General features: G+C 38.3%; 1 long non-coding RNA gene across 1 annotated transcript in view; it reads left to right on the top strand.

Annotated features, from left to right (window-relative positions):
* LOC139188127 (uncharacterized) overlaps positions 1–6624 on the top strand; it is a 49400-nt gene extending 42776 nt beyond the window's left edge. Inside the window, exons 2-5 of the long non-coding RNA XR_011571333.1 lie at positions 5867–5947; positions 6164–6270; positions 6360–6431; positions 6581–6624. This is a non-coding gene — a long non-coding RNA (uncharacterized lncRNA). The remainder of the gene's footprint in view (positions 1–5866; positions 5948–6163; positions 6271–6359; positions 6432–6580) is intronic.
* The last annotated feature ends 9832 nt before the right edge of the window (positions 6625–16456 follow it).

The raw sequence follows: 16456 nt of genomic DNA, 5'->3' as shown, positions 1-16456 counted from the left end.
AAAACATTGGATTCACAAACCTATACTCTCAGGGTGGATAAACAGGTTGCATCTCTTGTGACTTTTCATTATATTTCCTGCTTTTGGGCAACAGTTATATCCTTGTGTACAATCTTGACCACCATAATGTTTGTGCATTTTTAGTGTACCCATATAATATGTTCTTACAGCTTGAGATAGTTTCCTTAAGTTAAAAGTGCTTATATGTGTGAAAACTGTAAACGTTAGTACTGAAGCTTATTTGTGAAGGGATATTGCATGTGAGGACATATATGCTAGTAGAAAGTCTTTTTTGTAAAAGTTTTCCAAACAGGTTTGAATTTACCAAATTGTGTCTTCTGTGTTGGTATTGAAAAGTTTACTAACTCAATACCAAAATATGTGGGTGATAAGTTTACAAACTCTATCACACCTCTCACTTTGCACTCTCAATAAAATTGGACAAAGAAATATAGAAAGGAGGGAAGCTATAAGCTTTGGCAAAACACTTGGACTTTGATATATGAAAAGAGAGTTTACAAACTCAATAGCTTACAAGCTGAAAATGAGAAAGGAATTGGAGTGGAATTGATATTCTAAAGCCTAGCAAGAAGGCCTATTTATACAAAACAGAAATTGATAAACAATACAACAACACATACAATGAATGATGGTGTTTACCATCTTTCCACCCTTTCAAACACATGCAGCAACTTTGGATAGTTGGCACACACATACATTGCATCCTTCCAGCTTGCAAACACAACCTTTCGGCTAGCACACAACAGCTCACATCTCTGCTGTCTTTCAACACACTTTCAGCTAGCACATGGAGGAAACTTTAGTCTTTGTAGTTGCAGCAAGTGTGAGTACAACCTATAAAGAAACTAACAGCTAGCAGCTGCCATTTACAACCTGTTTTGATTTGAATTTCCAACACACCTCCTCAAATCAAAACGCCTTCATTCCTAGCATTTCACGTAGCAGCCGGAATGATTCAACTAGTAGTGGCTTAGTGAAGATGTCTGCCACTTGTTCCTTCGTGTGATAATAGACAAGTTCGATTGTCTTTTGCTTTACATGATCCCTTAGAAAATGGAACCTGGTATCAATGTGCTTGCTCCTTCCATGTTGAACAAGATTCTTTGCAAGCTTGATTGCAGACATGTTATCCACATGAATCACAGTCGATTCCACTTGTGGATGACACACTGACTTCAATAGATTTCTTAACCAAATTGCCTCACACACTGTTGAGGCTACAGCAACATACTCGGCTTCACATGATGACAAAGCAACAATTGATTACTTCTTTGAAGTCCATGAGAAAGCTGTTGATCCTAGAAAAAACACATAGCCAGTTGTGCTTTTCCTTTCATCTTGGTCACCTCCCCAATCACTATCTGAATAACCAAATAATTTTGCATCTTCACCAAAATTATAAAACAGACCATAGTTTAGAGTACCTCTTATGTACCTCAAGATTCTCTTGACAGCCAGCTAATAAGACTCCCTTGATGTTTCCATGTACCGACTCACGAGTCCAACTCCATAAACTATATCAGGTCTTGTGATTGTAAGGTACCTTAGACTTCCAACCAAGCTTTTGTACACGGTTGAGTTTACAAACTCACCTTCTCCTTCTTTAGATAGCTTCAATCCAGTTGCAACTGGAGTGTTGACAATATTGCACTTATCCATATTGAATTTCTCCAATATATCTCTCATGTACTTTTGTTGAGAGATGTAAATACCGTCACTTTCTTGCTTCACCTCTATGCCAAGAAAGTATGACATTAATCCATTGTCAGTCATCTCGAATTCACTGAACATGGATTGCTTGAACTCACAGAACATTGCTTCATTGTTTCCTGTAAACAACAAGTCATCTACATAGAGACAAATAATTAAGAACTCCCCTTTTGCACCATTCTTCATGTAAACTGAATGCTCGTATGGACATTTTTGAAATCCATTTTGGTGAAGGTAGTTGTCAATCCTTGAGTTCCAAGCTCGTGGTGCTTGCTTGAGGCCATACAAAGCCTTCTTCAAACGATACACCTTATCTTCTTTTCCTTGTACTTGAAAGCCTTTTGGTTGTTCCACGTACACTTCTTCCTCAAGAACTCCATTAAGGAAGGCTGACTTGACATCTAGTTGATAAATTTTCCATTTATAATGAGCGGCAAGAGAGATTAGCAATCTTATCGTGTCAAGTCTTGCAACTGGAGCATAGACTTCATCATAGTCCACTCCATACTTCTGTTTGTAGCCCTTTGCTACAAGCCTTGATTTGTACCGATCCACACTCCCGTCTGCAGTGCGTTTGATCTTGTACACCCACTTGACACCAATAGCCTTCTGATTTGGTGGGAGCTTTGTCAACTCCCAAGTGTCATTCTTCTCGATGGCATGGATCTCTTCTTCCATGGCTTTCTTCCAACAATCTTCTTCCACAGCTTCATTGAATGAGAGAGGCTCGTGGTCTGCATACAAGCAGAAAAAGTTGGTTTCTTCTTCTTCTTCTTGTCCATATATCTCAGTGAGACTTCTTAGCCTTACTGGAGTTGAGGAACTGCTTTCTTCACTGGATGTAGGACCACTCCTTGCAATTCTGTGCACTGGAGTTGTTGTGATTGTTTGAGCAGGCTGTTGCTCAACAGGTGGTATAACTTCTGGTTCTTCAAAAACAGTGGAGACAATCTTCTCTTTACTGACTTCTTTGTTGTTCCACTTCCATGCCTCTTCCTCACTGAAGATGACATCTCTACTAACCACTATTTTGCCAGTTAGTGGGTTGTAGAGCTTGTATGCCTTGGACTCTTCACTATAACCCACAAACACACACTTTTCACCTTGATCATCGAGCTTTCTCCTTTTGGCTTCTGGAACTTGAGCATATGCAACACACCCAAAAACTCTTAGGTGTGCAACACTCGGCTTGTATCCACTCCAAGCTTCTTGTGGTGTCATCCTCTTGACACTCTTTGTTGGACATCGATTCAACAAATAAATCGAACAAGCTACAGCTTCTGCCCACAATTCTTTTGGCAAATTCTTCTCCTTAAGCATGGACCTTGTCATGTCAAGGATGGTTCGATTCTTTCTTTCGGCTATCCTATTTTGCTGTGGGGTATAGGCAGCAGTCAGTTGATGCCTAATTCCTTGCTCCTTGCAGTATGCTTGGAAAACATTGGAGGTGTACTCTCCACCTCTATCTGATCTCACAGCCACAAGCTTATGGTTGCTTTCAGACTCTGTGAGTGCCTTGAACTCCTTGAAGATTCTTAGGGCAGCCGACTTCTCCTTGAGAAAATAAACCCAAGTCTTCCTACTGAAATCATCAATGAAAGTAATAAAATACCTATTGCCTCCATAAGACATAGGATCCAATGGACCACATATATCCGTGTGTACCATCTGCAGTGGTGCCTTTGCTCTCCATGTATCACCAACAGGGAATGATAGTCGTGCTTGCTTGCCAAGCACACAACCTTCACATACTTGGCGTGTGGCTTCAATCTGGGGTAGACCACGAACCATTCCTCCACTTGACAGCAACTTTAGGCCATTGAAATGAAGATTGCCATATCGAAGATGCCATTTCCATGACTCATCTTCCATTACACCAATGTTGCAACTCCCAATCTTTGTGTTCAACTTCAACGAGAACATTCGATTTTTTAACATTTGAACACGTGCAATAAGCTTTCTCCTTGCATTCCTGAGAGTGAGAAACATATCCTCCATATGTATAACATACCCTTTCTGGAGCAGTTGACCAATGCTCAGAATGTTGCTCTTCATACCTGGTATGTAGTAGGTATCGGAGATGTATTCTTCTTTTCCATCCTTCTGGATGATTTTGATCTTTCCTTTGCCTTCAACTGGCAACTTTGAGGAGTCACCAAGACTCACAGATCCATAAGGCCCATCTTTGAGTTCGGCAAAAAACTCTTTCTTTCCACACATGTGGTTGCTTGCACCAGAGTCTAAATACCAAACATCTTGTTGGCTACTGATATCATGGTGTGCTAGTAAGACTGTAAGTTCCTCACCAGCATTTCCATTTGATTCTGCCATGTTGACATGCTCACCATTTTTATATGAACATTCATTTGCATAATGTCCATATTGCTTGCAAGTGTGACATTGGATATGCGCCTTTCCTCGGGTAGATCTCCACTCTTGAGATTGACCTCGGTTTTGTTCATAGCCTCGACCTCTTCCTCGGGCTCGTCCTCGGCTACGGTTAGATGAACTCCCACGACGTGAGTGCCCACGACTTTTATTTGGTTTGTCAATATTCAACTTTGACTCCAAAGCTTGCTCTAGCGTTGTGGGGCTTGCATTCTTCTGAATGCGTTGCTCGTGAACTAGGAGGGATCCTAGTAGCTCATCTGCATTCATGACCTCCAAATCCTTGGATTCCTCAATGGCAGTCACCACATGCTCAAACTTAGATGTGAGTGATCGAAGTATCTTCTCCACAACTCGTACTTCATCGAGTCTCTCCCCATTTCTCCCCATCTGATTTACTATCACAATGAGCCTTGAGTGATAGTCGGAGATGCTCTCCCCTTCATTCATGTGAGCAGTTTCAAAATCTGCTCGAAGTGACTGTAATCTCACTTTCTTGACTCGATCTACTCCTTTGTAGATTGTACTGAGTGTGTCCCATACTTGCTTGCTCGTTGTTGCTTCTGCAACCTTCTCGAACGTTGAATCTTCTAATCCTTGATAGAGAAGATACAACGCCTTCTGGTCCTTCTTTCGTAAATCCCTGAGAGTGTTCCTTTGATCTGCAGTATATGTGGCTTCTTGCTCGGTAGTGGGTACAACATACCCACTACTGACAACTTCCCATAGCTCTTGTGATCCAAACAATGCTTTGAATTGGATGCACCATCTTTCATAATTTTCTTTCTTCAATGTGGGAACTTGGAGCTGTACTAAGTTGGATGCCATAACTGCTGCACCTACCAGAATGGTATTCTGGCTCTGATACCAATTGTTGGTATTGAAAAGTTTACTAACTCAATACCAAAATATGTGGGTGATAAGTTTACAAACTCTATCACACCTCTCACTTTGCACTCTCAATAAAATTGGACAAAGAAATATAGAAAGGAGGGAAGCTACAAGCTTTGGCAAAACACTTGGACTTTGATATATGAAAAGAGAGTTTACAAACTCAATAGCTTACAACCTGAAAATGAGAAAGGAATTGGAATGGAATTGATATTCTAAAGCCTAGCAAGAAGGCTTATTTATACAAAACAGAAATTGATAAACAATACAACAACACATACAATGAATGATGGTGTTTACCATCTTTCCAACCTTTCAAACACATGCAGCAACTTTGGATAGTTGGCACACACATACATTGCATCCTTCCAGCTTGCAAACACAACCTTTCAGCTAGCACACAGCAGCTCACATCTCTGCTGTCTTTCAACACACTTTCAACTAGCACATGGAGGAAACTTTAGTCTTTGTAGTTGCAGCAAGTGTGAGTACAACCTGTAAAGAAACTAACAGCTAGCAGCTGCCATTTACAACCTGTTTTGATTTGAATTTCCAACATTCTGAACTGCAGATGCCAGTTCCTGCTTTGAAAGAACATATTGCTTCTGTCACTGGTATGCTATCAGAACAACAACGACAGATATGCTGAGGAAAAGTTCTGAAGGATGATCAGCTTTTCTCTGCCTATCATATCCTATTCTTTTTGTCTTTTGAATTGTGGAAGAATTTTTTAGTTTTGAAAACCTTGTGGCACCTCTGTGTTACTTAGGATTCTATGTGTGCTTCATCGGCCCATTTCCATTATACTCACCAGCTTTTCATTTTATGGATTTGATATTTCCTTAACACAGTTAAGATGTTGAAGATGGCCACACCTTACATTTGGTTTTGAGACAACCTATTCCACCATCAGCTGAAGGATTACCAGATCATCCAGGTTGATCTTAATACTATGTAGTATTCTACAATTTTACATCTGTTAACATGTTTTAAGTTATGGACACATTGATGGCAAACTATCTGATAGGTTGGGTTCCTGGGTTGTTTTGTAAGATTGGTTACCATTAGTGGCAAACCTTATTTCTCTTCTAGATCTTTGATTCAACTGTTAACGTCATTGACATTGTTTTCATACTGCCAACTCTCTGTGTAGGAACTGATCCGGCTTCAAGTACAAGCCGTCATGTTGGCCCTGGTGTTGTCATTGAAACTCTCAGCATGCCTGTTCAAGGGGATGGGTTTGCACCTGAAGTCAATCGGGTGAGTCTTTAACTAAATAATTTGTATTCCTATTTGGTGTAAATAATTTTCATGGTAATGATTTCCACCTTATCTCTATGTCTGAGCAGATAATCTCTGCTGTTCTTGGCTCTATAGGAATGCCAAATATTGCAGGTGGCAGTGAAGGGATCGAAGTCAAGGTAAATTTAAAATTGAAAATTTCTGAAGCTGATCTCACTTTAATGGATATTGCGTGTTTGTGCATATGTATATCATTTGCTATTTTAAATTCATCTGCACTTTGTGCTTACATATTTAATCTATTATGGGGATGGTTGATATGCTGAAGGAACATGGGTCACAGAGGCCAGAAAGGAAATCGGGTTTTGGGGGGTATGCTGAAGGAACGCGGTGGTTAATGCTGGACCTGTTGTTTTCATATCCCCTACTGGCCCTAATCCCATTATGGTTCAGGTACTGTGACTTTCTAAACACTTAATTAACACCTTGTTGAAAATAGTTCTATTTGTACTGACTGAATTGAATCATATTTGGCTAGCCTTTTCCCTTCCAATCTGGAACGAACTTTGGTGCCATCCCCATGGGAGCTGTGCAGCCTGGTTCTGGTCTTGGTAGTGGACTTAGTACCGGTTTTCTTCCAAGGCGTATTGATATACAAATACGAAGAGGTACCTTTAAGTATTTATTCCCAGGTTATTTCCGTCGTTTGGCATGATGTGGACCTCAGATTTTGTGAAACATTATTGATCTTGATTTTAGTTTGCAAAGAATATATGATGCATTTGGTTATTGGATTATCTAGGTCCTGTTCTTGTCATGTACCAGACATTAGACGGAACAGGGGTAAGTTAGTCATTCAATCTTTTGGTTCCGTTCCTTCCAGCGCGTACCAAACGCAGAACGGAACAACCGTCCTGTTCCATCCTGTGCGTACCAAACATAACACGGAACCCCATTCTGTCCCGTCCTGTTCCATCCCGTCCTGTCCCGTTCTGTCCCGTCTGCGTACCAAACGGTACCTAAGGTTCGCCAGCAACCACATCCAATGCCACTCGAGAGGAAAATGGGGAGACTCATCTGTTGAATTAGTGGCCAAGTGGCCAAAAACCTTTCAGTGCATATAATAAAAATGAAGGACATAATGATGTGGAAACATCATTATGAGGAGACAAATGATTATGTTTGTTGAAAAGAAAAAAGAAGGTCATGATGATGTTTGTAGAGGAATGATTATTCCTTTACTTTGAATTTTTTATTTAGCCTTTGGAAATGAGAGAAACAGAAAGGGAGTTGTAAAAGGTGTAGAAAATAGAGAGCATTTTCTGATTGTAGTTGTAGAGTGCACCAGAAAAACAGAAAAGAAAAAATAAAAGTGTTGCAGCCCCTCTTTGAAGAGAAGAAGAAAATGCTCCTCTCTTTGGTTAGTAATCATCGACCAAGATAATTGTTGTTATAATAGCTTTGAGCTTTGTATAGAGAAGAAATTAATTACTATATTTCTTTCTCTATTTGTTTTTTTGGTGTGTGAGAGCTATTGGTTGTATTGGGATTTTTTGAGTTGTGAGCTTGCCAACACTTTGTAAACTTCCATTTGGTTTATAGTGAATTATTGGGTGAGATCCTACTGCTCTGAGGATGTACTCCAGTTACACTGACTGTTGAGGAACCTCGTTAAAATCTTGGTGTCTTTAATATTTTGTTCTTGCATTTCATTTGATATATTTCCTGTGGGTTAGCTTGAGTTGGTTATAATTGGTGTGGTGATATCCTAGCACAATAATTGGTATAAGAGCACTGGTTGCTCTTGGGTACTGTCTAGTTGCCAAAGATGTCAGACGGGCAAGATGAGAATCCTTTTGGAAGCAGCTCTGGGTTTGCAAGAAATACAGTGCAAAATGCAAAGTTCGAAGTAGAAAATTTTGATGGCACAAACAATTGGCAATGTGAGGTCAAATATGTGTTGGCTCAACAAGATCTACTTGCTGCTTTATGAGAGAAGCCGGAAGCTATGTCGAAGCCGGAATGGGAGAAATTAAATTTGTCGGCTTGCTCTTCAATCGGTTGTGCCTTGCAAAAACTTAGAAATATTTTGTGATGCGGGAGACAGAGAACCGGCTACACTTGAAGAAAAAGCTCTACCGCTTCCAATACAAAGAAGGTACAAAAATGATTAGACACCTTGATGCTTTTACTAAGTTGATTGCCGACTTGCTAAATTTAGATGAGGATATTAAAGATGAAGATAAGGCCTTAATATTGTTGAATTCTTTGCCGGACTCTTATGAGCATTTTGTTACCACTATTATGCATGGTAAAGAAACTGTGAAATTTGAAGATGTGTCAAATGCTTTGATGAATTATGAAATGTGGCATATAGATAAAAATCATGATAGTACCTCTGAAGTTTTATTTGTCAGAGATAGATCATCGGAGAGGAGATCCTCTTCTAGTAAGAAAAAATCACACTCTCGACCTAGAGGAAACTCTAAAGGTAGAAAAACCTTAGAAAAGGATGAATGTGCCTTTTGTCATAATAAGGGTCATTGGAAGAAAGATTGTCATAGGTTGAAGACCAAAGGAAAAGAAAGTTCTGAAGCCAATGTTGCTGAGGTTGAAACAGATTTTTTTTATTTTGCTTTAACCACTTCCTCATCATTTGATTGTGCTACTAAATGGGTGTTGGATACGGGTTGTACTCATCAAATGACTCCTCATAAGGATTGGTTTTCAAGCTTGAAAGAGTTTGATGGTGGTGTTGTGTTCATGGAAGATGACAATCCCTTGTACAACAAAAGGGATTGGTACAGTTCGTTTGAAGTTGCATGATGGCATGGTTAAAGAGTTGACAGGTGTTCGGTATGTACCGAATTTGAAGAAAAATCTTATTTCTTTGGGCACTTTAGAATCCAAGGGCCTCATGTTTCATTCAGATGGGCAGACATTGAAAGTTACTTATGGTGCACTTGTTGTGATGAAAGCTCATCAATGTGGTCATTTGTATCTATTACAAGGAAGCACCGTGACAGGTGAAGCGTCTGTAGTCTCAGAAAATATGGGCTCATCTGATTCAGATACTACTAGACTGTGGCATATGAGATTAGGCCATGCCGGTGAGAAAGCTCTACAAGGGCTTGTGAAAAAAGGTCTTCTAAAATGTGCCATGACTTGTGAGCTTGATTTTTGCGAGCATTGTGTCTTGGAAAAGAAAACTAGAGTGAAGTTTGGTACTGCAGTACATCAGACGAAAGACATTCTTGATTATGTGCATTCGAATGTTTGGGGTCCTACAAAGACTCCCTCTTTGAGTGGTAGACATTGGTTCGTGACATTCGTTGATGATTATTCAAGAAGGTCTTGAGTCCACACTATGAAGCACAAAAGTGAGGTATTGAGCATTTTCTTAAGTTGGAAGAAAATGGTTGAGAACCAGACTGGGAGAAAGATTAAGATTTTGAGATCGGATAATGGTGGTAAATACAAATCTGACCCTTTCTTTAAAGTTTGCAAAGAGGAAAGGATTGTGAGACATTTTAGTGTCCAAGGAACTCCACAACAAAATGGAGTTGCAGAAAGATTGAATCGAACCTTGCTTGAGAAGGTTAGATGTATGTTGTCTTAGTCGAGTTTAAGCAAGTCATTTTGGGCAGAGGCAGTTAATTATGCATGTCACATCATCAATCGGTTACCCTCAACTGCTGTTCAGGGTAAGACACCAATGGAGGTATGGACTGGGAAACCTTCTACTGATTATGATTATATTCATATTTTTGGTTCGCCTGCTTATTTTCATGTAACTGAAAATAAAATTGATCCTAGAGCCAAAAAGGCTATCTTTCTTGGTTTTAGTAGTGGTGTTAAAGGTTACAGGTTGTGGTGCCCAGAGATGAAGAAACTTGTAATCAGTAGAGATGTGACATTTGATGAATAAAGTATGTACAAAGACTCTGAGAAGAATGTGAAAGATGTTAAACAGGTGGAGCTTGAGAAAGTTGCCTCTGGTACTTCAAATCCTATTTCCGCTGATGTCGAAGCCACTACAAGTGAAGAAGTTAGAGACCATGAGGATGTTAAAGAAGTTGAACTTGAAGATTCTATTCAAGTTGAAGAGCAAGTTTCACCTCAAGAGTCTATTGCCAAGAACAGAGGAAAGAGACAAATTACTAAGCCAGCTCGGTATAGTGACTATGTTGCTTTTACTCTTCCTATTATCATTGATGATATTCCATCCAATTTCGAGGAAGCCATTGAGAGTGAGGAGAAGGGGAGGTAGTGCAATGCCATGGTTGATGAGATGAATTCTCTCTTGAAGAACAAGACTTGGGAGTTAGCTAAATTGCCTAAGGGCAAGAAAGTTATCGGTTGCAAATGGGTGTATGCCAAGAAGGAAGATGCTGATGAGAAAAGCAATGTGAGATTCAAAGCAAGATTAGTTGCTAAAGGATATGCACAAAAGAAGGGCATTGACTACAATGAAATCTTTTCACCGGTTGTGAAGCACTCTTCAATTCGCATTATGTTAGCTCTTGTTGCACAATATGATCTTGAGCTTGTGCAACTTGATGTGAAGACGGCTTTCTTACATGGTGATTTGAATGAAGAGATCTATATGTGTCAACTGGATGGGTATACAGTGAAAGGGAAGGAGAATTTGTTTTGCAATTTGAAGAAATCACTTTATGGCTTGAAGCAATCTCCAAGGCAATGGTATTTGAGGTTTGATAAATTTATAAGAAGCCAAAAATATTCTAGAAGTCAATATGATCATTGTGTGTATTTCAAGAAGTTGCAAGATGGGTCTTTCATTTATTTGTTGATATATGTTGATGATATATTGATTGCCTCAAAGAATGTCGAAGAGATTGAGAAATTGAATAAGCAAATGAAGAATGAGTTTAAGATGAAGGATCTTGGTGAAGCGAAGAAGATCCTTAGCATGGAGATCACTAGAGATAGAGAAAAGGGTTTGATCAGTTTGAATCAAAGACAATACCTTGAGAAGTTGATTCGAAAGTTTGGAGTTCATGATTCAACCAAACTGGTTAGTACCCATTTGGCTCCTCATTTTAAATTGAGTTCTCTACAATGTCCTAAAACTGATAAAGAGAAGCTGCAAATGAAAAATATACCATATGCAAATTTGGTTGGTAGTTTGATGTATGTAATGATATGCTCTAGACCAGATATTGCTCATACAGTTAGCATGGTGAGTCGATATATGCATAACCCAGGTAAAGAGCATTGGCAAGCAGCTAAGTGGATATTGAGGTATCTCCATGGTACTCCAGATGTTGGTTTATGCTTTGAGAGAGATGACTATGGTATTGGTCATTTTGCAGTTGGTTATGTTGATTCAGATTATGCATGTGATCTGGATGGAAGGAAGTCTACTACAGGCTATGTGTTTACTATGGCTAAAGGACTAGTTTGTTGGAGGTCCATTTTGCAGTCGTCTGTTTCCTTGTCTACTACAGAGGCGGCAGTTGCTGAAGCTATAAAGGAGGCCATTTGGATACATGGGCTGATTAGAGATTTGGGGGTTGACCAAAAGCAGGTGGAGGTACATTGTGACAGTCAGAGTGCCATTTATTTGGCTAAGTATCAGATTCATCATGCAAGAACCAAGCACATAGATGTGCGATATCACTTTGTGCATGAAGTCGTTGGTGAAAGAGAGATCATTCTCCAGAAGATTCCAACTAAAGACAACCCCGCTGATATGTTGACTAAGGTTGTTGGTGTAGCCAAGTTTGTTCATTACTTAAACTTGGCTCACATTTTGCCTATATAAAGAAGGCATTGAGCAGTAGGAGTTTTGGAGCATTTGGCTCGACATGAGTTGTTCTCTTGCTAGTGTTTGGGAGTAATTTTTGTTGATTATGTTGTTTTGGTCAAGGTATTAAATATCGATAATATCGGAAATATCGGTAGTCCGAAAACACGGAAATATCGATGGAAATATCGGGATAATATCGATATCGATAAAAATAATATGGAAACCACGGAAATTGTAAGAAAAACTTGGAAATTTTTATTGAAACTTTGCAGGATGTTTATTTAGTCAATTATCTATTAGTTTATCCCAAAAAAATTGGAAGGAAATTCATTGCATGATGGATTTAACATTATCAAGTTGATTATATAGCGAGCTGGCAAACATTGTGAATGTAGAAAATATGTAGTAATTAATGAAAGAAGTTTAAACACACCATAATAATTTATATATAATGAATTAGTACAATATTTTACACTTTATACATTGCATGGTAAGATACATGAGTGACTTAGTACCACATTGAGTTCCTATGAGGTTCAAATTTTTCACTATCTTCATCATCTTTATGTGTAGAGTGAGTGTATTGTGAAGAGTAGTTATCAAATGATAAATCCCCAAAATAGTTTTGCATGTAATTGTTAACATGCCATCTATATGGATCCGAGATTGGTTGACCTTGTCCATAAGTAAAATCATTTGAAGATTGAGTCTTGAATTGTTTCCATGAGTCACTCGATTCCATCCCAACAGGAATCGGATATGAAGGGTAGGGAAATGGTTGGTTATGAGTATAACCATAGTTACTACTTCCCAATCCAACATAGTCCGAAGTTATAGATAACAAGTCATCTTCTTGACTTGACAAAATCCCCTTGCATCTTTCTCTACGAGTATAGTCCTTCCCTATGGCATAAATTCCTGGTCCTGCTCGCCTACTGCCATGGTCCTCATCCTGTGTTGCATGCGTAAAGTTTGCCTTACCAATGAAGGGGCTCATAAATCCGGGATGTGGTTCAACATAGTTTCCATATCCACCACCACTACCTCCAGCTCCACTATATCCTTCATCATTCCCACCTCTGATGGTAGGTGAGTCTCCTCTTGATCTTGTACTAGAGCTATCATTAGTATCAGCACGATGTTGTGGTTGTGTAGGATTGGAAGAAGGTGGAATTCCAGTGTTTCTTGGTCTTGGGTGTAAAAGTTCTTCCAAAGAGTCAGCGCTGCTAGATCGCACCTCCTCCGCTAATACTCTTTCTACATTTATCCCTTTATTACGTGCTTCTTCAGCAACTCTGGGAGCTGGGTTGCCTTCATCATCATCTAAATGAAGAGGTCTAATCCATTGATAAAGTTGGTTACCCTATGTATCATCATCTTCAGCAACAATATCAAACACATCTAGTAGGTCACCACGGTCGACATGATCTATTTCTGCTTCCTTATCTCGAATTTGAAGCTTCATGTTGTAGTAGCAATAAACTAATTTTTCCAACCTACCATGAGCCAACCTATTTCTTTGCTTTGTGTGTATGAGTGCAAATGTGCTCCAATTTCTTTCACAAGCAGATGAGGAAGCTGTTTGTGATAATACTTTGATTGCTAACTTTCTCACAGTTGGTGCATCGGTCTCATACATGATCCACCATTCAGCTACAATGAAAAACAATATTGATAAGCCTAATAACTCCAACAAATTCTATTATAAACTTATCGTGAAATATGTTTACACTCACCAGGAGACATTTTTGTTCCAGCAGCAACTGATGTTGGTTCTCCAAAAGTTCTTTTTGCATCTTTAAACCATGTTAGCTGAATTCAATAAATCATGTTAGTTTAATCCAACAAAGTAATTATTATAATTTAAGTAATTGTGTACCTCATTTCCAAATTGGCCAACTGCTGGTGATGCAGGGTCTAATTTAGAGTATACATTATGTACAACACGTATAAGAGTACCATCATCTCCAACACCGGGTCTGTATTGGTATCGAGGATTCAAATAATATGTTGTTCAAAGAAACACATACTCTAATAAGAGAAATAATACTTATGCAACTAAAGAAATGAATTGCAAATTATGACATAATTTATACCTGCTGCATGCAAATCGTGGTATAATGTTTTATACCATCGGTCTTCAATTATCTTTATGACCCACCTTGCACCATGTTTTCTTTCCAATTCATCCTTCACTACACGCATCAACTCATATATTGCTCCCATAGTAGGATACACTTCTGTGTCAACGATCCGTAAAACTTTGTAAAGAGGTTCAAACACTTGGCACACATGTTCTGATTGAGTCCAAAAAGCATGATCAAGCACTATACTTTCCACCATACGACCTGCATTTGAGCGGCTAAAATTGTGGTTGGCCCAATCGTCACTAGTGAATAGTTGCTTCAACCTTGCTTTCTTCTTAAGTAGGCTGTCTAATGCAATATAGTTGGTGGCGAATCGAGTGGTAGTTGGACGAATAATTTCTCCTTTGCAAAATTCACGCATCTTTGCCAACAACCAACCGTGATTATAAATATAATTTGTGATCGTTCTAGCTCTTTTTACCACAGTAGCAACATTCTCTCTCTTCCCCATTGCCTCAAACATGAGATCAATACAATGTGCTGTACATGATGTCCAAAACACATTATGATGCTTCATTAACTTTTTTCCAGCTTTGACAAATGCAGAACCGTTGTCGGTCACGACTTGGACAACATTATGCTCTTCCACCTCCATGATTACATCCCTCAATAATTTGTAAATATACTTGTAGTTCTTTATATGGTCTGAAGCATCAACAGACTTCAAAAAAATTGTCTTTCCCTTAGAGTATACCATGAAGTTTATGATAGACAATCTGGTCGGGCCAGTCCATCCGTCACACATGATTGTGCAACCATTAGTTTCCCACTTTGACCTCAACTTGTTAACATACTCGCCAATGTCTTTATACTCCATATCCAAATATTTGTTTCTTATCTCATAGGGAGTGGGAGGTTGTACTCCAACACCGGCCTGTTGACATCCCACTACCATATTTTTGAAATGATGTGATGATGCTTTCTCAGCAGAGACATTTTTATAGATAAAGAACTTGCTAATTAGATGCCCCATTCCCTCCAGTGAAATAACTCCAAACACTCTTTTGATGTGTTTTGGAGGGCTTATATAAACTTAGGGCTATTGGTGGTGTTGGTTGTGATTCTCTAAGACTGCCCCCCCCCCCCCCGTCTTATTTGTGCACCACCACTTGTCCCAGAACCTTGCTGACTGTTTGGAGGCACGTAATGCTTGTTTCAAACTGCGTCGTTCTTCAGGTCCCATGTCATCATCACATTCGTCCTCATCGTCATCATCATCACTGTCAACCGCTTGGCCAATGACTTCTCCTCGTAGCCCAGCTCGAATATTTTCCATTCCATGTGTTATATTTTCCTTCTGCTGTTTTTTATTTTTTAATAATGTGCTGATGAATGCCTTCACTTCTGGGGGGGACATTATCGCATCGTTGGACATTTTTTGCTGGATCTAATCCACTAAGATGGTACTTAAGCCGTGTCACTCCGCCACTCTTCATTACCTGACCACAATATTTGCAAATTGTGCCATGTTTGTTTCCGTCTATTGGGTCTCCATGTTCCCAAGCTGGATCACGTCTAGTAACTCCACTGGACATCTTAAACGTACCTATATTTATTTTGCATGAAAATTAGACAATTATTTTTTGGCCAAAAAATATAGTAGTGATGACGATTATATAAGAGAACTTACATAATAAAGTTATTCTACAGAAGAATTAAATACGAAGTAAAGAAAATGATTGTAAAAATTTAAGTAATTATAAAAATAATATGGAATAATAAAACCTAATATTAATGAATAATAATCCAATTTGATAAAAAAATAATCCTAATATAAAACATAGTGATGAATAATAATCCAATTTGATAATAATCCAATTTAATAATAATCCAATTTAATGAATAATCCAATTTGATAATAATCCAATTTAATGAATAATAATCCAATTTGATAATAAAAAAAACCTAATATTAATGAATAATAATCCAATTTGATAATAAAAAAAAACCTAATATTAATGAATAATAATCCAATTTGATAATAAAACCTAATATTAATAAAATAATAAATAACATTAAACATATTAAAATTATCCTAGGGAATAATTATACAACATTACTTAATTATTTAAAAAAATTAACATGTAATTGTTAACATTACTTAATTACTTACAAAAACTAACATGTAAGTATTAATTACTTAAAAAAATTAACATGTAATTGTTAACATTACTTAATTACTTACAAAAACTAACATGCAAGTATTAATTACTTAAAAAAATTAACATACGAGTCCACACAAATTTTGTTGTTGTTGTATAAATTACAATAATATAAATATAAG

Source organism: Malus domestica, chromosome 02, assembly GCF_042453785.1.
Source record: "Malus domestica chromosome 02, GDT2T_hap1".
NCBI classification, from domain to species: Eukaryota; Viridiplantae; Streptophyta; class Magnoliopsida; order Rosales; family Rosaceae; genus Malus; species Malus domestica.
This window is presented reverse-complemented; position numbering and strand designations above follow the sequence as displayed.